Source organism: Haematobia irritans, chromosome 4, assembly GCF_050003625.1.
Source record: "Haematobia irritans isolate KBUSLIRL chromosome 4, ASM5000362v1, whole genome shotgun sequence".
Classification (NCBI taxonomy): Eukaryota; Metazoa; Arthropoda; class Insecta; order Diptera; family Muscidae; genus Haematobia; species Haematobia irritans.
Window position 1 is genome coordinate 150196375 of NC_134400.1, and position 25398 is coordinate 150221772.

Genomic DNA, 25398 nt, shown 5'->3' on the forward strand with positions numbered 1-25398 from the left:
AAAACCTAAAAAAATTGAAATTTTTATATGAAAAACTTCTTTTGCCCATATTTCCTAAACTAAGCGTCCTAGAGCGAAAAGGACTTTAATTCGTGACCACCCCCAAAAAATTGAAAAATCCACCCAAAACCTAAAAAATTGAAATTTTTATATGAAAAACTTTATTTGCCCATATCTCCTAAAATAAGCGTCACAAAACCTAAAAAAATTGAAATTTTTATATGAAAAACTTCTTTTGCCCATATCTCCTAAACTAAGCGTCGTAGAGCGAAAACGACTTTAATTCGTGACCACCCCCAAAAAAATTTAAAAATCCACCCAAAACCTAAAAAAATTTAAATTTTTATATGAAAAACTTCTTTTGCCCATATCTCCTAAAATAAGCGTCCTAGAGCGAAAAGGACTTTACTTCAGGACCACCCCCAAAATATTGAAAAATCCGCCCAAAACCTAAAAAAATTGAAATTTTTATATGAAAAACTTCTTTTGCCCATATCTCCTAAACTAAGCGTCTTAGAGCGAAAAGGACTTTAATTCGTGACCACCCCCAAAAAATTGAAAAATCCACCCAAAACCCAAAAAAAATTTAAATTTTTATATGAAAAACTTCTATTGCCCATAACTCCTTAAATATGCGTCCTAGAGCGAAAAGGACTTTAATTCGTGACAACCCCCAAAAAATTGAAAAATCCACCCAAAACCTAAAAAAATTGAAATTTTTATATGAAAAACTTCTTTTGCCCATATCTCCTAAACTAAGCGTCCTAGAGCGAAAAGGACTTTAATTCGTGACCACCCCCAAAAAATTTAAAAATCTACCCAAAACCTAAAAAAATTGAAATTTTTATATGAAAAACTTCTTTTGCCCATATCTCCTAAACTAAGCGTCCTAGAGCGAAAAGGACTTTAATTCGTGACCACCCCCAAAAAATTTAAAAATCTACCCAAAACCTAAAAAAATTGAAATTTTTATATGAAAAACTTCTTTTGCCCATATCTCCTTAAATATGCGTCCTAGAGCGAAAAGGACTTTGATTCGTGACCACCCCCAAAAAATTGAAAAATCCACCCAAAACCTAAAAAAATTGAAATTTTTATATGAAAAACTTCTTTTGCCCATATCTCCTAAACTAAGCGTCCTAGAGCGAAAAGGACTTTAATTCGTGACCACCCCCAAAAAATTGAAAAATCCACCCAAAACCTAAAAAAATTGAAATTTTTATATGAAAAACTTCTTTTGCCCATATCTCCTAAACTAAGCGTCCTAGAGCGAAAAGGACTTTAATTCGTGACCACCCCCAAAAAATTTAAAAATCTACCCAAAACCTAAAAAAATTGAAATTTTTATATGAAAAACTTCTTTTGCCCATATCTCCTTAAATATGCGTCCTAGAGCGAAAAGGACTTTGATTCGTGACCACACCCAAAAAATTGAAAAATCCACCCAAAACCTAAAAAAAATTAAAAATTTTATATGAAAAACTTCTTTTGCCCATATCTCCTTAAATATGCGTCCTAGAGCGAAAAGGACTTTAATTCGTGACCACCCCCAAAAAATTGAAAAATCCACCCACAACCTAAAAAAATTGAAATTTTTATATGAAAAACTTCTTTTGCCCATATCTCCTAAACTAAGCGTCCTAGAGCGAAAAGGAATTTAATTCGTGACCACCCCAAAAAAATTGAAAAATCCACCCAAAACCTAAAAAATTGAAATTTTTATATGAAAAACTTCTTTTGCCCATATCTCCTTAAATATGCGTCCTAGAGCGAAAAGGACTTTAATTCGTGACCACCCCCAAAGAATTGAAAAATCCACCCAAAACCTAAAAAAATTGAAATTTTTATATGAAAAACTTCTTTTGCCCATATCTCCTTAAATATGCGTCCTAGAGCGAAAAGATTTTAATTCGTGACAACCCCAAAAAAATCCACCCAAAACCTAAAAAAATTGAAATTTTTATATGAAAAACTTCTTTTGCCCATATCTCCTAAACTAAGCGTCCTAGAGCGAAAAGGACTTTAATTCGTGACCACCCCCAAAAAATTTAAAAATCTACCCAAAACCTAAAAAAATTGAAATTTTTATATGAAAAACTTCTTTTGCCCATATCTCCTAAACTAAGCGTCCTAGAGCGAAAAGGGCTTTAATTCGTGACCACCCCCAAAAAATTGAAAAATCCACCCAAAACCTAAAAAAATTGAAATTTTTATATGAAAAACTTCTTTTGCCCATATCTCCTAAACTAAGCGTCCTAGAGCGAAAAGGACTTTAATTCGTGACCACCCCAAAAAAATTGAAAAATCCACCCAAAACCTAAGAAAATGAAATTTTTATATGAAAAACTTCTTTTGCCCATATCTCCTAAACTAAGCGTCCTAGAGCGAAACGGACTTTAATTCGTGACCACCCCCATAAAAGTCCACCCAAAACCTAAAAAAATTTAAATTTTTATATGAAAAACTTCTTTTGCCCATATCTCCTAAACTAAGCGTCCTAGAGCGAAAAGGACTTTAATTCGTGACCACCCCAAAAAAAAATTGATTTTAATTCGTGACAACCCCCAAAAAATTGAAAAAACCACCCAAAACCTAAAAAATTGAAATTTTTATATGAAAAACTTGTTTTGCCCATATCTCCTTAAATATGCATCCTAGAGCGAAAAGGACTTTAATTCGTGACCACCCCCAAAAAATTGAAAAATCCACCCAAAACCTAAAAAAAAAAATAAATTTTTATATGAAAAACTTCTTTTGCCCATATCTCCTAAACTAAGCGTCCTAGAGCGAAAAGGACTTTAATCCGTGATCACCCCCAAAAAATTCAAAAATCCACCCAAAACTTAAAAAAAATTAAATTTTTATATGAAAAACTTCTTTTGCCCATATCTCCTAAACTAAGCGTCCTAGAACGAAAAGGTCTTTAATTCGTGACCACCCCCAAAAAATTGAAAAATCCACCCAAAACTTAAAAAAATTTAAATTTTTATATGAAAAACTTCTGTTGCCCATATCTCCTAAACTAAGCGTCCTAGAGCGAAAAGGACTTTAATTCGTGACCACCCCAAAAAAAATTGAAAAATCCACCCAAAACCTAAAAAAATTTAAATTTTTATATGAAAAACTTCTTTTGCCCATATCTCCTTAAATATGCGTCCTAGAGCGAAAGAATTTTAATTCGTGACAACCCCCAAAAAATTGAAAAATCCACCCAAAACCTACAAAAATTGAAATTTTTATATGAAAAACTTCTTTTGCCCATATCTCCTAAACTAAGCGTCCTAGAGCGAAAAGGACTTTAATTCGTGACCACCCCCAAAAAATTGAAAAATCCACCCAAAACCTAAAAAAATTGAAATTTTTATATGAAAAACTTCTTTTGCCCATATCTCCTAAACTAAGCGTCCTAGAGAGAAAAGGACTTTAATTCGTGACCACCCCCAAAAAATTGAAAAATCCACCCAAACTAAGCGTCCTAAAGCGAAAAGGACTTTAATTCGTGACCACCCCCAAAAAATTCAAAAATCCACCCAAAACTTAAAAAAATTAAAAAAAATTATATGAAAAACTTCTTTTGCCCATATCTCCTAAACTAAGCGTCCTAGAGCGAAAAGGACTTTAATTCGTGACCACCCCACAAAAATTGAAAAATCCACCCAAAACCTAAAAAATTGAATTTTTTATATGAAAAACTTCTTTTGCCCATATCTCCTAAACTAAGCGTCCTACAGCGAAAAGGACTTTAATTCGTGACCACCCCCAAAAAATTCACAAATTCACCCAAAACTTAAAAAAATTAAAAAAATTTATATGAAAAACTTCTTTTGCCCATATCTCCTAAACTAAGCGTCCTAGAGCGAAAAGGACTTTAATTCGTGACCACCCCCAAAAAATTGAAAAATCCACCCAAAACCTAAAAAAATTGAAATTTTTATATGAAAAACTTCTTTTGCCCATATCTCCTAAACTAAGCGTCCTAGAGCGAAAAGGACTTTAATTCGTGACCACCCCAAAAAAAAATTGAAAAATCCACCCAAAACCTAAAAAAATTGAAATTTTTATATGAAAAACTTCTTTTGCCCATATCTCCTTAAATATGCGTCCTAGAGCGAAAGGATTTTAATTCGTGACAACCCCCAAAAAATTGAAAAATCCACCCAAAACCTAAAAAAATTGAAATTTTTATATGAAAAACTTCTTTTGCCCATATCTCCTAAACTAAGCGTCCTAGAGCGAAAAGGACTTTAATTCGTGACCACCCCCAAAAAATTGAAAAATCCACCCAAAAACTAAAAAAATTGAAATTTTTATATGAAAAACTTCTTTTGCCCATATCTCCTAAACTAAGCGTCCTAGAGCGAAAAGGACTTTAATTCGTGACCACCCCCAAAAAATTGAAAAATCCACCCAAAACTTAAAAAAATTTAAATTTTTATATGAAAAACTTCTTTTGCCCATATCTCCTAAACTAAGCGTCCTAGAGAGAAAAGGACTTTAATTCGTGACCACCCCCAAAAAATTCAAATATCCACCCAAAACTTAAAAAAATTAAAAAAAATTATATGAAAAACTTCTTTTGCCCATATCTCCTAAACTAAGCGTCCTAGAGCGAAAAGGACTTTAATTCGTGACCACCCCCAAAAAATTGAAAAAACCACCCAAAACCTAAAAAAATTTAAATTTTTATATGAAAAACTTGTTTTGCCCATATCTCCTTAAATATGCATCCTAGAGCGAAAAGGACTTTAATTCGTGACCACCCCCAAAAAATTGAAAAATCCACCCAAAACCTAAAAAAAAAATAAATTTTTATATGAAAAACTTCTTTTGCCCATATCTCCTAAACTAAGCGTCCTAGAGCGAAAAGGACTTTAATCCGTGATCACCCCCAAAAAATTCAAAAATCCACCCAAAACTTAAAAAAAATTAAATTTTTATATGAAAAACTTCTTTTGCCCATATCTCCTAAACTAAGCGTCCTAGAACGAAAAGGACTTTAATTCGTGACCACCCCAAAAAAATTGAAAAATCCACCCAAAACCTAAAAAAATTGAAATTTTTATATTAAAAACTTCTTTTGCCCATATCTCCTAAACTAAGCGCTCTAGGACTTTAATTCGTGACCACCCCCAAAAAATTGAAAAATCCACCCAAAACTTAAAAAAATTTAAATTTTTATATGAAAAACTTCTGTTGCCCATATCTCCTAAACTAAGCGTCCTAGAGCGAAAAGGACTTTAATTCGTGACCACCCCAAAAAAAATTGAAAAATCCACCCACAACCTAAAAAAATTTAAATTTTTATATGAAAAACTTCTTTTGCCCATATCTCCTTAAATATGCGTCCTAGAGCGAAAGAATTTTAATTCGTGACAACCCCCAAAAAATTGAAAAATCCACCCAAAACCTACAAAAATTGAAATTTTTATATGAAAAACTTCTTTTGCCCATATCTCCTTAAATATGCGTTCTAGAGCGAAACGGACTTTAATTCGTGACCACCCCCAAAAAATTTAAAAGTCCACCCAAAACCTAAAAAAATTGAAATTTTTATATGAAAAACTTCTTTTGCCCATATCTCCTTAAATATGCGTCCTAGAGCGAAAAGGACTTTAATTCGTGACAACACCCAAAAAATTCAAAAATTCACCCAAAACTTAAAAAAATTTATATGAAAAACTTCTTTTGCCCATATCTCCTAAACTAAGCGTCCTAGAGCGAAAAGGACTTTAATTCGTGACCACCCCCAAAAAATTGAAAAAACCACCCAAAACCTAAAAAAAATTAAATTTTTATATGAAAAACTTCTTTTGCCCATATCTCCTTAAATATGCGTCCTAGAGCGAAAAGGACTTTAATTCGTGACAACCCCCAAAAAATTCAAAAATTCACCCAAAACTTAAAAAAATTAAAAAAATTTATATGAAAAACTTCTTTTGCCCATATCTCCTAAACTAAACGTCCTAGAGGGAAAAAGACTTTAATTCGTGACCACCCCAAAAAAATTGAAAAATCCACTCAAAACCTAAAAAAATTGAAATTTTTATATGAAAAACTTCTTTTGCCCATATCTCCTAAACTAAGCGTCCTAGAGCGAAAAGGACTTTAATTCGTGACCACCCCCAAAAAATTGAAAAATCCACCCAAACTAAGCGTCCTAAAGCGAAAAGGACTTTAATTCGTGACCACCCCCAAAAAATTCAAAAATCCACCCAAAACTTAAAAAAATTAAAAAAAATTATATGAAAAACTTCTTTTGCCCATATCTCCTAAACTAAGCGTCCTAGAGCGAAAAGGACTTTAATTCGTGACCACCCCACAAAAATTGAAAAATCCACCCAAAACCTAAAAAATTGAATTTTTTATATGAAAAACTTCTTTTGCCCATATCTCCTAAACTAAGCGTCCTACAGCGAAAAGGACTTTAATTCGTGACCACCCCCAAAAAATTCAAAAATTCACCCAAAACTTAAAAAAATTAAAAAAATTTATATGAAAAACTTCTTTTGCCCATATCTCCTTAAATATGCGTCCTAGAGCGAAAAGGACTTTAATTCGTGACCACACCCAAAAAATTGAAAAATCCACCCAAAACCTAAAAAAATTTAAATTTTTATATGAAAAACTTCTTTTGCCCATATCTCCTTAAATATGCGTCCTAGAGCGAAAAGGCCTTTAATTCGTGACCACCCCCAAAATATTGAAAAATCCACCCAAAACCTAAAAAAAATGAAATTTTTATATGAACAACTTCTTTTGCCCATATCTCCTTAAATATGCGTCCTAGAGCGAAAAGGACTTTAATTCGTGACCACCCCCACAAAATTGAAAAATCCACCCAAAACCTAAAAAAATTGAAATTTTTATATGAAAAACTTATTTTTCCCATATCTACTAAACTAAGCGTCCTAGAGCGAAAAGGACTTTAATTCGTGACCACCCCCAAAATATTGAAAAATCCACCCAAAATTAAAAAAAAATTTAAATTTTTATATGAAAAAATTCTTTTGCCCATATCTCCTAAACTAAGCGTCCTAGAGCGAAAAGGACTTTAATTCGTGACCACCCCCACAAAATTGAACAATCCACCCAAAACCTAAAAAAATTGAAATTTTTATATGAAAAACTTCTTTTGCCCATATCTCCTTAAATATGCGTCCTAGAGCGAAAGGATTTTAATTCGTGACAACCCCCAAAAAATTGAAAAATCCACCCAAAACCTAAAAAAATTGAAATTTTTATATGAAAAACTTCTTTTGCCCATATCTCCTAAACTAAGCGTCCTAGAGCGAAAAGGACTTTAATTCGTGACCACCCCCAAAAAATTGAAAAATCCACCCAAAAACTAAAAAAATTGAAATTTTTATATGAAAAACTTCTTTTGCCCATATCTCCTAAACTAAGCGTCCTAGAGCGAAAAGGACTTTAATTCGTGACCACCCCCAAAAAATTGAAAAATCCACCCAAAACTTAAAAAAATTTAAATTTTTATATGAAAAACTTCTTTTGCCCATATCTCCTAAACTAAGCGTCCTAGAGAGAAAAGGACTTTAATTCGTGACCACCCCCAAAAAATTCAAATATCCACCCAAAACTTAAAAAAATTAAAAAAAAATTATATGAAAAACTTCTTTTGCCCATATCTCCTAAACTAAGCGTCCTAGAGCGAAAAGGACTTTAATTCGTGACCACCCCCAAAAAATTGAAAAAACCACCCAAAACCTAAAAAAATTGAAATTTTTATATGAAAAACTTGTTTTGCCCATATCTCCTTAAATATGCATCCTAGAGCGAAAAGGACTTTAATTCGTGACCACCCCCAAAAAATTGAAAAATCCACCCAAAACCTAAAAAAAAAATAAATTTTTATATGAAAAACTTCTTTTGCCCATATCTCCTAAACTAAGCGTCCTAGAGCGAAAAGGACTTTAATCCGTGATCACCCCCAAAAAATTCAAAAATCCACCCAAAACTTAAAAAAAATTAAATTTTTATATGAAAAACTTCTTTTGCCCATATCTCCTAAACTAAGCGTCCTAGAACGAAAAGGACTTTAATTCGTGACCACCCCAAAAAAATTGAAAAATCCACCCAAAACCTAAAAAAATTGAAATTTTTATATTAAAAACTTCTTTTGCCCATATCTCCTAAACTAAGCGCTCTAGGACTTTAATTCGTGACCACCCCCAAAAAATTGAAAAATCCACCCAAAACTTAAAAAAATTTAAATTTTTATATGAAAAACTTCTGTTGCCCATATCTCCTAAACTAAGCGTCCTAGAGCGAAAAGGACTTTAATTCGTGACCACCCCAAAAAAAATTGAAAAATCCACCCACAACCTAAAAAAATTTAAATTTTTATATGAAAAACTTCTTTTGCCCATATCTCCTTAAATATGCGTCCTAGAGCGAAAGAATTTTAATTCGTGACAACCCCCAAAAAATTGAAAAATCCACCCAAAACCTACAAAAATTGAAATTTTTATATGAAAAACTTCTTTTGCCCATATCTCCTTAAATATGCGTTCTAGAGCGAAACGGACTTTAATTCGTGACCACCCCCAAAAAATTTAAAAGTCCACCCAAAACCTAAAAAAATTGAAATTTTTATATGAAAAACTTCTTTTGCCCATATCTCCTTAAATATGCGTCCTAGAGCGAAAAGGACTTTAATTCGTGACAACACCCAAAAAATTCAAAAATTCACCCAAAACTTAAAAAAATTAAAAAAATTTATATGAAAAACTTCTTTTGCCCATATCTCCTAAACTAAGCGTCCTAGAGCGAAAAGGACTTTAATTCGTGACCACCCCCAAAAAATTGAAAAAACCACCCAAAACCTAAAAAAAATTAAATTTTTATATGAAAAACTTCTTTTGCCCATATCTCCTTAAATATGCGTCCTAGAGCGAAAAGGACTTTAATTCGTGACAACCCCCAAAAAATTCAAAAATTCACCCAAAACTTAAAAAAAATTAAAAAAATTTATATGAAAAACTTCTTTTGCCCATATCTCCTAAACTAAACGTCCTAGAGGGAAAAAGACTTTAATTCGTGACCACCCCAAAAAAATTGAAAAATCCACTCAAAACCTAAAAAAATTGAAATTTTTATATGAAAAACTTCTTTTGCCCATATCTCCTAAACTAAGCGTCCTAGAGCGAAAAGGACTTTAATTCGTGACCACCCCCAAAAAATTGAAAAATCCACCCAAAACCTAAAAAAAAATAAATTTTTATATGAAAAACTTCTTTTGCCCATATCTCCTAAACTAAGCGTCCTAGAGCGAAAAGGACTTTAATCCGTGACCACCCCCAAAAAATTGAAAAAACCACCCAAAACCTAAAAAAAATTAAATTTTTGTATGGAAAACTTCTTTTGCCCATATCTCCTTAAATATGCGTCCTAGAGCGAAAGGATTTTAATTCGTGACAACCCCCAAAAAATTGAAAAATCCACCCAAAACCTAAAAAAATTGAAATTTTTATATGAAAAACTTCTTTTGCCCATATCTCCTAAACTAAGCGTCCTACAGCGAAAAGGACTTTAATTCGTGACCACCCCCAAAAAATTTAAAAATCTACCCAAAACCTAAAAAAATTAAAATTTTTATATGAAAAACTTCTTTTGCCCATATCTCCTAAACTAAGCGTCCTAGAGCGAAAAGGACTTTAATTCGTGACCACCCCCAAAAAATTGAAAAATCCACCCAAAACTTAAAAAAATTTAAATTTTTATATGAAAAACTTCTTTTGCCCATATCTCCTAAACTAAGCGTCCTAGAGCGAAAAGGACTTTAATCCGTGACCACCCCCAAAAAATTGAAAAAACCACCCAAAACCTAAAAAAAATTAAATTTTTGTATGGAAAACTTCTTTTGCCCATATCTCCTTAAATATGCGTCCTAGAGCGAAAAGGACTTTAATTCGTGACCACCCCCAAAAAATTGAAAGATCCACCCAAAACCTAAAAAAAAATAAATTTTTATATGAAAAACTTCTTTTGCCCATATCTCCTAAACTAAGCGTCCTAGAGCGAAAAGGACTTTAATCCGTGACCACCCCCAAAAAATTCAAAAATCCACCCAAAACCTAAAAAATTGACATTTTTATATGAAAAACTTTATTTGCCCATATCTCCTAAAATAAGCGTCCCAAAACTTAAAAAATTTAAATTTTTATATGAAAAACTTCTTTTGCCCATATCTCCTAAACTAAGCGTCCTAGAGCGAAGAGGACTTTAATTCGTGACCACCCCCAAAAAATTGAAAAATCCACCCAAAACCTAAAAAATTGAAATTTTTATATGAAAAGCTTCTCTTACCCATATCTCCTAAACTAAGCGTCCTAGAGCGAAAAGGACTTTAATTCGTGACCACCCCCAAAAAATTTAAAAATCCACCCAAAACCTAAAAAAATTGAAATTTTTATATGAAAAACTTTATTTGCCCATATCTCCTAAAATAAGCGTTACAAAACCTAAAAAAATTGAAATTTTTATAAGAAAAACTTCTTTTGCCCATATCTCCTAAACTAAGCGTCCTAGAGCGAAAAGGACTTTAATTCGTGACCACCCCCAAAAAAATTTAAAAATCCACCCAAAACCTAAAAAAATTGAAATTTTTATATGAAAAACTTCTTTTGCCCATATCTCCTAAAATAAGCGTCCTAGAGCGAAAAGGACTTTAATTCAGGACCACCCCCAAAATATTGAAAAATCCGCCCAAAACCTAAAAAAATTGAAATTTTTATATGAAAAACTTCTTTTGCCCATTCTCCTTAAATATGCGTCCTAGAGCGAAACGGACTTTAATTCGTGACCACCCCCAAAAAATTTAAAAGTCCACCCAAAACCAAAAAAAATTGAAATTTTTGTATGAAAAACTTCTTTTGTCCATATCTCCTTAAATATGCGTCCCAGAGCGAAAGGATTTTAATTCGTGACAACCCCCAAAAAATTCAAAAATTCTCCCAAAACTTAAAAAAATTAAAAAAATTTATATGAAAAACTTCTTTTGCCCATATCTCCTAAACTAAGCGTCCTAGAGCGAAAAGGACTTTAATTCGTGACCACCCCCAAAAAATTGAAAAATCCACCCAAAACCTAAAAAAAATACATTTTTATATGAAAAACTTCTTTTGCCCATATCTCCTAAACTAAGCGTCCTAGAGCGAAAAGGACTTTAATCCGTGACCACCCCCAAAAAATTGAAAAAAACACCAAAACCTAAAAAAAAATTAAATTTTTGTATGGAAAACTTCTTTTGCCCATATCTCCTTAAATATGCGTCCTAGAGCGAAAAGGACTTTAATTCGTGACCACCCCCAAAAAATTGAAAGATCCATCCAAAACCTAAAAAAAAAATAAATTTTAAATGAAAAACTTCTTTTGCCCATATCTCCTAAACTAAGCGTCCTAGAGCGAAAAGGACTTTAATCCGTGACCACCCCCAAAAAATTCAAAAATCCACCCAAAACCTAAAAAATTGACATTTTTATATGAAAAACTTTATTTGCCCATATCTCCTAAAATAAGCGTCCCAAAACTTAAAAAATTTAAATTTTTATATGAAAAACTTCTTTTGCCCATATCTCCTAAACTAAGCGTCCTAGAGCGAAAAGGACTTTAATTCGTGACCACCCCCAAAAAATTGAAAAATCCACCCAAAACCTAAAAAATTGAAATTTTTATATGAAAAACTTCTCTTACCCATATCTCCTAAACTAAGCGTCCTAGAGCGAAAAGGACTTTAATTCGTGACCACCCCCAAAAAATTTAAAAATCTACCCAAAACCTAAAAAAATTTAAATTTTTATATGAAAAACTTTATTTGCCCATATCTCCTAAAATAAGCGTTACAAAACCTAAAAAAATTGAAATTTTTATAAGAAAAACTTCTTTTGCCCATATCTCCTAAACTAAGCGTCCTAGAGCGAAAAGGACTTTAATTCGTGACCACCCCCAAAAAAATGTAAAAATCCACCCAAAACCTAAAAAAATTGAAATTTTTATATGAAAAACTTCTTTTGCCCATATCTCCTAAAATAAGTGTCCTAGAGCGAAAAGGACTTTAATTCAGGACCACCCCCAAAATATTGAAAAATCCGCCCAAAACCTAAAAAAATTGAAATTTTTATATGAAAAACTTCTTTTGCCCATATCTCCTTAAATATGCGTCCTAGAGCGAAAAGGACTTTAATTCGTGACCACTCCCAAAAAATTGAAAAATCCACCCAAAACCTAAAAAAATTGAAATTTTTATATGAAAAACTTCTTTTGCCCATATCTACTTAAATATGCGTCCTAGAGCGAAAAGGACTTTAATTCGTGACCACCCCCAAAAAATTGAAAAAACCACCCAAAACCTAAAAAAAAATTAAATTTTTGTATGGAAAACTTCTTTTGCCCATATCTCCTTAAATATGCGTCCTAGAGCGAAAAGGACTTTAATTCGTGACCACCCCCAAAAAATTGAAAAATCCACCCAAAACCTAAAAAAATTGAAATTTTTATACGAAAAACTTCTTTTGCCCATATCTCCTTAAATATGCCTCCTAGAGCGAAAAGGACTTTAATTCGTGACCACCCCAAAAAAATTGAAAAATCCACCCAAAACCTAAAAAATTGAAATTTTTATATGAAAAACTTCTTTTGCACATATCTCCTTAAATATGCGTCCTAGAGCGAAAGGATTTTAATTCGTGACAACCCCCAAAAAATTGAAAAATCCACCCAAAACCTAAAAAAATTGAAATTTTTATATGAAAAACTTCTTTTGCCCATATCTCCTAAACTAAGCGTCCTAGAGCGAAAAGGACTTTAATTCGTGACCACCCCCAAAAAATTTAAAAATCTACCCAAAACCTAAAAAAATTTAAATTTTTATATGAAAAACTTATTTTGCCCATATCTCCTAAACTAAGCGTCCTAGAGCGAAAAGGACTTTAATTCGTGACCACCCCCAAAAAATTGAAAAATCCACCCAAAACTTAAAAAAATTTTAATTTTTATATGAAAAACTTCTTTTGCCCATATCTCCTAAACTAAGCGTCCTAGAGCGAAAAGGACTTTAATTCGTGACCACCCCAAAAAATTGAAAAATCCACCCAAACTAAGCGTCCTAAAGCGAAAAGGACTTTAATTCGTGACAACCCCCAAAAAATTCAAAAATCCACCCAAAACTTAAAAAAATTTATATGAAAAACTTCTTTTGCCCATATCTCCTAAACTAAGCGTCCTAGAGCGAAAAGGACTTTAATTCGTGACCAATTTAAATTTTTATATGAAAAACTTCTTTTGCCCATATCTCCTAAACAAAGCGTCCTAGAGCGAAAAAGACTTTAATTCGTGACCACCCCCAAAAAAATTGAAAAATCCACCCAAAACCTAAAAAATTGACATTTTTATATGAAAAACTTTATTTGCCCATATCTCCTAAAATAAGCGTCCCAAAACTTAAAAAAATTTAAATTTTTATATGAAAAACTTCTTTTGCCCATATCTCCTAAACTAAGCGTCCTAGAGCGAAAAGGACTTTAATTCGTGACCACCCCCAAAAAATTGAAAAATCCACCCAAAACCTAAACAAATTGAAATTTTTATATGAAAAACTTTATTTGCCCATATCTCCTAAAATAAGCGTTACAAAACCTAAAAAAATTGAAATTTTTATATGAAAAACATCTTTTGCCCATATCTCCTAAACTAAGCGTCCTAGAGCGAAAAGGACTTTAATTCGTGACCACCCCCAAAAAATTTAAAAATCTACCCAAAACCTAAAAAAATTTAAATTTTTATATGAAAAACTTCTTTTGCCCATATCTCCTAAACTAAGCGTCCTAGAGCGAAAGGACTTTAATTCGTGACCACCCCCAAAAAATTGAAAAATCCACCCAAAACTTAAAAAAATTTAAATTTTTATATGAAAAACTTCTTTTGCCCATATCTCCTAAACTAAGCGTCCTAGAGCGAAAAGGACTTTAATTCGTGACCACCCCAAAAAATTGAAAAATCCACCCAAACTAAGCGTCCTAAAGCGAAAAGGACTTTAATTCGTGACAACCCCCAAAAAATTCAAAAATCCACCCAAAACATAAAAAAATTTATATGAAAAACTTCTTTTGCCCATATCTCCTAAACTAAGCGTCCTAGAGCGAAAAGGACTTTAATTCGTGACCAATTTAAATTTTTATATGAAAAACTTCTTTTGCCCATATCTCCTAAACAAAGCGTCCTAGAGATTTTTCAAAAAAATTGAAAAATCCACCCAAAACCTAAAAAATTGACATTTTTATATGAAAAACTTTATTTGCCCATATCTCCTAAAATAAGCGTCCCAAAACTTAAAAAAATTTAAATTTTTATATGAAAAACTTCTTTTGCCCATATCTCCTAAACTAAGCGTCCTAGAGCGAAAAGGACTTTAATTCGTGACCACCCCCAAAAAATTGAAAAATCCACCCAAAACCTAAAAAAATTGAAATTTTTATATGAAAAACTTCTCTTGCCCATATCTCCTAAACTAAGCGTCCTAGAGCGAAAAGGACTTTAATTCGTGACCACCCCCAAAAAATTGAAAAATCCACCCAAAACCTAAACAAATTGAAATTTTTATATGAAAAACTTTATTTGCCCATATCTCCTAAAATAAGCGTTACAAAACCTAAAAAAATTGAAATTTTTATATGAAAAACTTCTTTTGCCCATATCTCCTAAACTAAGCGTCCTAGAGCGAAAAGGACTTTAATTCGTGACCACCCCCAAAAAAATTAAAAAATCCACCCAAAACCTAAAAAAATTGAAATTTTTATATGAAAAACTTCTTTTGCCCATATCTCCTAAAATAAGCGTCCTAGAGCGAAAAAGACTTTAATTCAGGACCACCCCCAAATATTGAAAAATCCGCCCAAAACCTAAAAAAATTGAAATTTTTATATGAAAAACTTCTTTTGCCAATATCTCATTAAATATGCGTCCTAGAGCGAAAAGGACTTTAATTCGTGACCACCCCCAAAAAATTGAAAAATCCACCCAAAACCTAAAAAAATTGAAATTTTTATATGAAAAACTTCTTTTGCCCGTATCTCCTTAAATATGCGTCCTAGAGCGAAAAGGACTTTAATTCGTGACCACCCCCAAAAAATTGAAAAAACCACCCAAAACCAAAAAAAAATTAAATATTTGTATGGAAAACTTCTTTTGCCCATATCTCCTTAAATATGCGTCCTAGAGCGAAAAGGACTTTAATTCGTGACCACCCCCAAAAAATTGAAAAATCCACCCAAAAAAAAAAATTGAAATTTTTATATGAAAAACTTCTTTTGCCCATATCTCCTTAAATATGCGTCCTAGAGCGAAAGGATTTTAATTCGTGACCACCCCCACAAAATTGAAAAATCCACCCAAAACCTAAAAAAATTGAAATTTTTATATGAAAAACTTCTTTTGCCCATATCTCCTAAACTAAGCGTCCTAGAGCGAAAAGGACTTTAATTCGTGACCACCCCCAAAAAATTTAAAAATCTACCCAAAACCTAAAAAAATTTAAATGTTTATATGAAAAACTTCTTTTGCCCATATCTCCTAAACTAAGCGTCCTAGAGCGAAAAGGACTTTAATTCGTGATCACCCCCAAAAAATTGAAAAATCCACCCAAAACTTAAAAAAATTTAAATTTTTATATGAAAAACTTCTTTTGCCCATATCTCCTAAACTAAGCGTCCTAGAGCGAAAAGGACTTTAATTCGTGACCACCCCCAAAAAAATTGAAAAATCCACCCAAACTAAGCGTCCTAAAGCGAAAAGGACTTTAATTCGTGACAACCCCCAAAAAATTCAAAAATCCACCCAAAACTTAAAAAAATTTATATGAAAAATTTCTTTTGCCCATATCTCCTAAACTAAGCGTCCTAGAGCGAAAAGGACTTTAATTCGTGACCACCCCCAAAAAAGTGAAAAATCCACCCAAAACCTAAAAAAATTGAAATTTTTATATGAAAAACTTCTTTTGCCCATATCTCCTTAAATATGCGTCCTAGAGCGAAAGGATTTTAATTCGTGACAACCCCCAAAAAATTGAAAAATCCACCCAAAACCTAAAAAAATTGAAATTTTTATATGAAAAACTTCTTTTGCCCATATCTCCTAAACTAAGCGTCCTAGAGCGAAAAGGACTTTAATTCGTGACCACCCCCAAAAAATTTAAAAATCTACCCAAAACCTAAAAAAATTTAAATGTTTATATGAAAAACTTCTTTTGCCCATATCTCCTAAACTAAGCGTCCTAGAGCGAAAAGGACTTTAATTCGTGACCACCCCCAAAAAATTGAAAAATCCACCCAAAACCTAAAAAAATTGAAATTTTTATATAAAAACTTCTTTTGCCCGTATCTCCTTAAATATGCGTCCTAGAGCGAAAAGGACTTTAATTCGTGACCACCCCCAAAAAATTGAAAAAACCACCCAAAACCTAAAAAGAATTAAATTTTTGTATGGAAAACTTCTTTTGCCCATATCTCCTTAAATATGCGTCCTAGAGCGAAAAGGACTTTAATTCGTGACCACCCCCAAAAAATTGAAAAATCCACCCAAAACCTAAAAAAAAAAATAAATTTTTATATGAAAAACTTCTTTTGCCCATATCTCCTAAACTAAGCGTCCTAGAGCGAAAAGGACTTTAATCCGTGACCACCCCCAAAAAATTCAAAAATCCACCCAAAACCTAAAAAAATTTTTATGAAAAATTTCTTTTGCCCATATCTCCTAAACTAAGCGTCCTAGAGCGAAAAGGACTTTTATTCGTGACCACCCCCAAAAAATTGAAAAATCCACCCAAAACCTAAAAAAATTTAAATTTTTATATGAAAAACTTCTTTTGCTCATATCTCCTAAACTAAGCGTCCTAGAGCGAAAAGGACTTTAATTCGTAACCACCCCACAAAAATTGAAAAATCCATCCAAAACCTAAAAAATTGAAATTTTTATATGAAAAACTTCTTTTGCCCGTATCTCCTTAAATATGCGTCCTAGAGCGAAAAGGACTTTAATTCGTGACCACCCCCAAAAAATTGAAAAATCCACCCAAAACCTAAAAAAAAATAAATTTTTATATGAAAAACTTCTTTTGCCCATATCTCCTAAACTAAGCGTCCTAGAGCGAAAAGGACTTTAATTCGTGACCACCCCCAAAAAATTTAAAAATCTACCCAAAACCTAAAAAAATTTAAATGTTTATATGAAAAACTTCTTTTGCCCATATCTCCTAAACTAAGCGTCCTAGAGCGAAAAGGACTTTAATTCGTGATCACCCCCAAAAAATTGAAAAATCCACCCAAAACTTAAAAAAAATTAAATTTTTATATGAAAAACTTCTTTTGCCCATATCTCCTAAACTAAGCGTCCTAGAGCGAAAAGGACTTTAATTCGTGACCACCCCCAAAAAAATGGAAAAATCCACCCAAACTAAGCGTCCTAAAGCGAAAAGGACTTTAATTCATGACAACCCCCAAAAAATTCAAAAATCCACCCAAAACTTAAAAAAAATAAAAAAATTTATATGAAAAATTTCTTTTGCCCATATCTCCTAAACTAAGCGTCCTAGAGCGAAAAGGACTTTAATTCGTGACCACCCCCAAAAAATTGAAAAATCCACCCAAAACCTAAAAAAATTGAAATTTTTATATGAAAAACTTCTTTTGCCCATATCTCCTTAAATATGCGTCCTAGAGCGAAAGGATTTTAATTCGTGACAACCCCCAACAAATTGAAAAATCCACCCAAAACCTAAAAAAATTTAAATTTATATATGAAAAACTTCTTTTGCCCATATCTCCTAAACTAAGCGTCCTAGAGCGAAAAGGACTTTAATTCGTGACCACCCCCAAAAAATTTAAAAATCTACCCAAAACCTAAAAAAATTTAAATGTTTATATGAAAAACTTCTTTTGCCCATATCTCCTAAACTAAGCGTCCTAGAGCGAAAAGGACTTTAATTCGTGACCACCCCCAAAAAATTGAAAAATCCACCCAAAACTTAAAAATATTTAAATTTTTATATGAACAACTTCTTTTGCCCATATCTCCTAAACTAAGCGTCCTAGAGCGAAAAGGACTTTAATCCGTGACCACCCCCAAAAAATTTAAAAATCTACCCAAAACCTAAAAAAATTTAAATGTTTATATGAAAAACTTCTTTTGCCCATATCTCCTAAACTAAGCGTCCTAGAGCGAAAAGGACTTTAATTCGTGACCACCCCCAAAAAATTGAAAAATCCACCCAAAACCTAAAAAAATTGAAATTTTTATATGAAAAACTTCTTTTGCCCATATCTCCTAAACTAAGCGTCCTAGAGCGAAAAGGACTTTAATTCGTGACCACCCCAAAAAAATTGAAAAATCCACCCAAAACCTAAAAAATTGAAATTTTTATATGAAAAACTTCTTTTGCCCATATCTCCTTAAATATGCGTCCTAGAGCGAAAGGATTTTAATTCGTGACAACCCCCAAAAAATTGACAAATCCATTCAAAACCTAAAAAAATTTAAATTTTTATATGAAAAACTTCTTTTGCCCATATCTCCTAAACTAAGCGTCCTAGAGCGAAAAGGACTTTAATTCGTGACCACCCCCAAAAAATTGAAAAATCCACCCAAAACCTAAAAAAATTGAAATTTTTATATTAAAAACTTCTTTTGCCCATATCTCCTTAAATATGCGTCCTAGAGCGAAAAGGACTTTAATTCGTGACCACCCCCAAAAAATTTAAAAATCTACCCAAAACCTAAAAAAATTTAAATGTTTATATGAAAAACTTCTTTTGCCCATATCTCCTAAACTAAGCGTCCTAGAGCGAAAAGGACTTTAATCCGTGACCACCCCCAAAAAAATTCAAAAATCCACCCAAAACTTAAAAAAATTAAAAAAATTTATATGAAAAATTTCTTTTGCCCATATCTCCTAAACTAAGCGTCCTAGAGCGAAAAGGACTTTAATTCGTGACCACCCCCAAAAAATTGAAAAATCCGCCCAAAACCTAAAAAAATTGAAATTTTTATATGAAAAACTTCTTTTGCCCATATCTCCTTAAATATGCGTCCTAGAGCGAAAGGATTTTAATTCGTGACAACCCCAAAAAAATTGAAAAATCCACCCAAAACCTAAAAAAATTGAAATTTTTATATGAAAAACTTCTTTTGCCCATATCTCCTAAACTAAGCGTCCTAGAGCGAAAAGGACTTTAATTCGTGACCACCCCCAAAAAATTTAAAAATCTACCCAAAACCTAAAAAAATTTAAATTTTTATATGAAAAACTTCTTTTGCCCATATCTCCTAAACTAAGCGTCCTAGAGCGAAAAGGACTTTAATTCGTGACCACCCCAAAAAAATTGAAAAATCCACCCAAACTAAGCGTCCTAAAGCGAAAAGGACTTTAATTCGTGACAACCCCCAAAAAATTCAAAAATCCACCCAAAACTTAAAAAAATTAAAAAAATTTATATGAAAATTTTCTTTTGCCCATATCTCCTAAACTAAGCGTCCTAGAGCGAAAAGGACTTTAATTCGTGACCACCCCCAAAAAATTGAAAAATCCACCCAAAACCTAAAAAAATTGAAATTTTTATATGAAAAACTTCTTTTGCCCATATCTCCTTAAATATGCGTCCTAGAGCGAAAAGGACTTTAATTCGTGACCACCCCCAAAAAATTGAAAAACCACCCAAAACCTAAAAAAAAATTAAATTTTTGTATGGAAAACTTCTTTTGCCCATATCTCCTTAAATATACGTCCTAGAGCGAAAATGACTTTAATTCGTGACCACCCCCAAAAAATTCAAAAATCCACCCAAAACTTACAAAAATTAAAAAAATTTATATGAAAAATTTCTTTTGCCCATATCTCCTAAACTAAGCGTCCTAGAGCGAAAAGGACTTTAATTCGTGACCACCCCCAAAAAATTGAAAAATCCACCCAAAACCTTAAAAAATTGAAATTTTTATATGAAAAACTTCTTTTGCCCATATCTCCTAAACTAAGCGTCCTAGAGCGAAAAGGACTTTAATTCGTGACCACCCCAAAAAAATTGAAAAATCCACCCAAAACCTAAAAAATTGAAATTTTTATATGAAAAACTTCTTTTGCCCATATCTCCTTAAATATGCGTCCTAGAGCGAAAGGATTTTAATTCGTGACAACCCCCAAAAAATTGACAAATCCATTCAAAACCTAAAAAAATTTAAATTTTTATATGAAAAACTTCTTTTGCCCATATCTCCTAAACTAAGCGTCCTAGAGCGAAAAGGACTTTAATTCGTGACCACCCCCAAAAAATTGAAAAATCCACCCAAAACCTAAAAAAATTGAAATTTTTATATTAAAAACTTCTTTTGCCCATATCTCCTTAAATATGCGTCCTAGAGCGAAAAGGACTTTAATTCGTGACCACCCCCAAAAAATTTAAAAATCTACCCAAAACCTAAAAAAATTTAAATGTTTATATGAAAAACTTCTTTTGCCCATATCTCCTAAACTAAGCGTCCTAGAGCGAAAAGGACTTTAATCCGTGACCACCCCCAAAAAAATTCAAAAATCCACCCAAAACTTAAAAAAATTAAAAAAATTTATATGAAAAATTTCTTTTGCCCATATCTCCTAAACTAAGCGTCCTAGGGCGAAAAGGACTTTAATTCGTGACCACCCCCAAAAAATTGAAAAATCCACCCAAAACCTAAAAAAATTGAAATTTTTATATGAAAAACTTCTTTTGCCCATATCTCCTTAAATATGCGTCCTAGAGCGAAAGGATTTTAATTCGTGACAACCCCCAAAAACTTGAAAAATCCACCCAAAACCTAAAAAAATTGAAATTTTTATATGAAAAACTTCTTTTGCCCATATCTCCTAAACTAAGCGTCCTAGAGCGAAAAGGACTTTAATTCGTTACCACCCCCAAAAAATTTAAAAATCTACCCAAAACCTAAAAAAATTTAAATGTTTATATGAAAAACTTCTTTTGCCCATATCTCCTAAACTAAGCGTCCTAGAGCGAAAAGGACTTTAATTCGTGACCACCCCCAAAAAATTGAAAAATCCACCCAAAACTTAAAAAAATTTAAATTTTTATATGAAAAACTTCTTTTGCCCATATCTCCTAAACTAAGCGTCCTAGAGCGAAAAGGACTTTAATTCGTGACCACCCCAAAAAAATTGAAAAATCCACCCAAAACTTAAAAAAATTTAAATTTTTATATGAAAAACTTCTTTTGCCCATATCTCCTAAACTAAGCGTCCTAGAGCGAAAAGGACTTTAATTCGTGACAACCCCCAAAAAATTCAAAAATCCACCCAAAACTTAAAAAAATTAAAAAAATTTATATGAAAAATTTCTTTTGCCCATATCTCCTAAACTAAGCGTCCTAGAGCGAAAAGGACTTTAATTCGTGACCACCCCCAAAAAATTGAAAAATCCACCCAAAACCTAAAAAATTGAAATTTTTATATGAAAAACTTCTTTTGCACATATCTCCTTAAATATGCGTCCTAGAGCGAAAAGGACTTTAATTCGTGACCACCCCCAAAAAATTGAAAATACCACCTAAAACCTAAAAAAAATTAAATTTTTGTATGGAAAACTTCTTTTGCCCATATCTCTTTAAATATGCGTCCTAGAGCGAAAAGGACTTTAATTCGTGACCACCCCCAAAAAATTGAAAAATCCACCCAAAACCTAAAAAAAAAAAAAAAAAAATTTATATGAAAAATTTCTTTTGCCCATATCTCCTAAACTAAGCGTCCTAGAGCGAAAAGGACTTTAATTCGTGACCACCCCCCAAAAAATTAAAAATCTACCCAAAACCTAAAAAAATTGAAATTTTTATATGAAAAACTTCTTTTGCCCATATCTCCTAAACTAAGCGTCCTAGAGCGAAAAGGACTTTAATTCGTGAACACCCCCAAAAAATTGAAAAATCCACCCAAAACCTAAAAAAATTGAAATTTTTATATGAAAAACTTCTTTTGCCCGTATCTCCTTAAATATGCGTCCTAGAGCGAAAAGGACTTTAATTCGTGACCACCCCCAAAAAATTGAAAAAACCACCCAAAACCTAAAAAAAATTAAATTTTTGTATGGAAAACTTCTTTTGCCCATATCTCTTTAAATATGCGTCCTAGAGCGAAAAGGACTTTAATTCGTAACCACCCCCAAAAAATTGAAAAATCCACCCAAAACCTAAAAAAAAAAAAAAAAATTTTATACGAAAAACTTCTTTTGCCCATATCTCCTAAACTAAGCGTCCTAGAGCGAAAAGGACTTTAATCCGTGACCACCCCCAAAAAATTCAAAAATCCACCCAAAACCTAAAAAAATTAAAAAAATTTATATGAAAAATTTCTTTTGCCCATATCTCCTAAACTAAGCGTCCTAGAGCGAAAAGGACTTTAATTCGTGACCACCCCCAAAAAATTGAAAAATCCACCCAAAACCTAAAAAAATTGAAATTTTTATATGAAAAACTTCTTTTGCCCATATCTCCTAAACTAAGCGTCCTAGAGCGAAAAGGACTTTAATTCGTGACCACCCCAAAAAAATTGAAAAATCCACCCAAAACCTAAAAAATTGAAATTTTTATATGAGAAACTTCTTTTGCACATATCTCCTAAACTAAGCGTCCTAGAGCGAAAAGGACTTTAATTCGTGACAACCCCCAAAAAATTGAAAAATCCACCCAAAACCTAAAAAAATTGAAATTTTTATATGAAAAACTTCTTTTGCCCATATCTCCTAAACTAAGCGTCCTAGAGCGAAAAGGACTTTAATTCGTGACCACCCCCAAAAAATTGAAAAATCCACCCAAAACTTAAAAAAATTTAAATTTTTATATGAAAAACTTCTTTTGCCCATATCTCCTAAACTAAGCGTCCTAGAGCGAAAAGGACTTTAATTCGTGACCACCCCCAAAAATTGAAAAATCCACCCAAAACCTAAAAAAATTGAAATTTTTATATGAAAAACTTCTTTTGCCCATATCTCCTAAACTAAGCGTCCTAGAGCGAAAAGGACTTTAATTCGTGACCACCCCCACAAAATTGAAAAATCCACCCAAAACTTAAAAAAATTTAAATTTTTATATAAAAAACTTCTTTTGCCCATATCTCCTAAACTAAGCGTCCTAGAGCGAAAAGGACTTTAATTCGTGACCACCCCAAAAAAAATTGAAAAATCCACCCAAAACCTAAAAAAATTGAAATTTTTATATGAAAAACTTCTTTTGCCCATATCTCCTAAACTAAGCGTCCTAGAGCGAAAAGGACTTTAATTCGTGACCACCCCCACAAAATTGAAAAATCCACCCAAAACTTAAAAAAATTTAAATTTTTATATAAAAAACTTCTTTTGCCCATATCTCCTAAACTAAGCGTCCTAGAGCGAAAAGGACTTTAATTCGTGACCACCCCCAAAAAATTGAAAAATCCACCCAAAACTTAAAAAAAATTAAATTTTTATATGAAAAACTTCTTTTGCCCATATCTCCTAAACTAAGCGTCCTAGAGCGAAAAGGACTTTAATTCGTGACCATCCCCAAAAAATTGAAAAATCCACCCAAACAAAGCGTCCTAAAGCGAAAAGGACTTTAATTCGTGGTGGTCACGAAAAAAAAAAATCAAAAATCCACCCAAACTTTAAAAAATTAAAAAAATTTATATGGAAAACTTCTTTTGCCCATATCTCCTTAAATATGCGTCCTAGAGCGAAAAGGACTTTAATTCGTGACAACCCCCAAAAAATTTAAAAATCCACCCAAAACCTAAAAAAAAAATAAATTTTTATATGAAAAACTTCTTTTGCCCATATCTCCTAAACTAAGCGTCCTAGAGCGAAAAGGACTTTAATCCGTGACCACCCCCAAAAAATTCAAAAATCCACCCAAAACTTACAAAAATTAAAAAAAAATATATGAAAAACTTCTTTTGCCCATATCTCCTAAACTAAGCGTCCTAGAGCGAAAAGGACTTTAATTCGTGACCACCCCCAAAATATTGCCCATATCTCCTTAAATATGCGTCCTAGAGCGAAAAGGACTTTAATTCGTGACCACCCCCACAAATTTGAAAAATCCACCCAAAACCTAAAAAAATTAAATTTTTATATGAAAAACTTCTTTTGCCCATATCTTCTAAACTAAGCGTCCTAGAGCGAAAAGGACTTTAATTCGTGACCACCCCCACAAAATTGAAAAATCCACCCAAAACCTAAAAAAATTGAAATTTTTATATGAAAAACTTCTTTTGCCCATATCTCCTTAAATATGCGTCCTAGAGCGAAAAGGACTTTAATTCGTGACCACCCCCACAAAAATTGAAAAATCCAACCAAAACCTAAAAAAATTGAAATTTTTATATGAAAAACTTCTTTTGCCCATATCTCCTAATCTAAGCGTCCTAGAGCGAAAAGGACTTTAATTCGTGACCACCCCCACAAAATTGAAAAATCCACCCAAAACCTAAAAAAATTTAAATTTTTATATGAAAAACTTCTTTTGCCCATATCTCCTTAAATATGCGTCCTAGAGCGAAAAGGACTTTAATTCGTGACCACCCCCACAAAAATTGAAAAATCCACCCAAAACTTAAAAAAATTTAAATTTTTATATGAAAAACTTCTTTTGCCCATATCTCCTAAACTAAGCGTCCTAGAGCGAAAAGGACTTTAATTCGTGACCACCCCCAAAAAATTGAAAAATCCACCCAAAACCTAAAAAAAAAAAAAAATTTTATACGAAAAACTTCTTTTGCCCATATCTCCTAAACTAAGCGTCCTAGAGCGAAAAGGACTTTAATCCGTGACCACCCCCAAAAAATTCAAAAATCCACCCAAAACCTAAAAAAATTAAAAAAATTTATATGAAAAATTTCTTTTGCCCATATCTCCTAAACTAAGCGTCCTAGAGCGAAAAGGACTTTAATTCGTGACCACCCCCAAAAAATTGAAAAATCCACCCAAAACCTAAAAAAATTGAAATTTTTATATGAAAAACTTCTTTTGCCCATATCTCCTAAACTAAGCGTCCTAGAGCGAAAAGGACTTTAATTCGTGACCACCCCAAAAAAATTGAAAAATCCACCCAAAACCTAAAAAATTGAAATTTTTATATGAAAAACTTCTTTTGCACATATCTCCTAAACTAAGCGTCCTAGAGCGAAAAGGACTTTAATTCGTGACAACCCCCAAAAAATTGAAAAATCCACCCAAAACCTAAAAAAATTGAAATTTTTATATGAAAAACTTCTTTTGCCCATATCTCCTAAACTAAGCGTCCTAGAGCGAAAAGGACTTTAATTCGTGACCACCCCCAAAAAATTGAAAAATCCACCCAAAACTTAAAAAAATTTAAATTTTT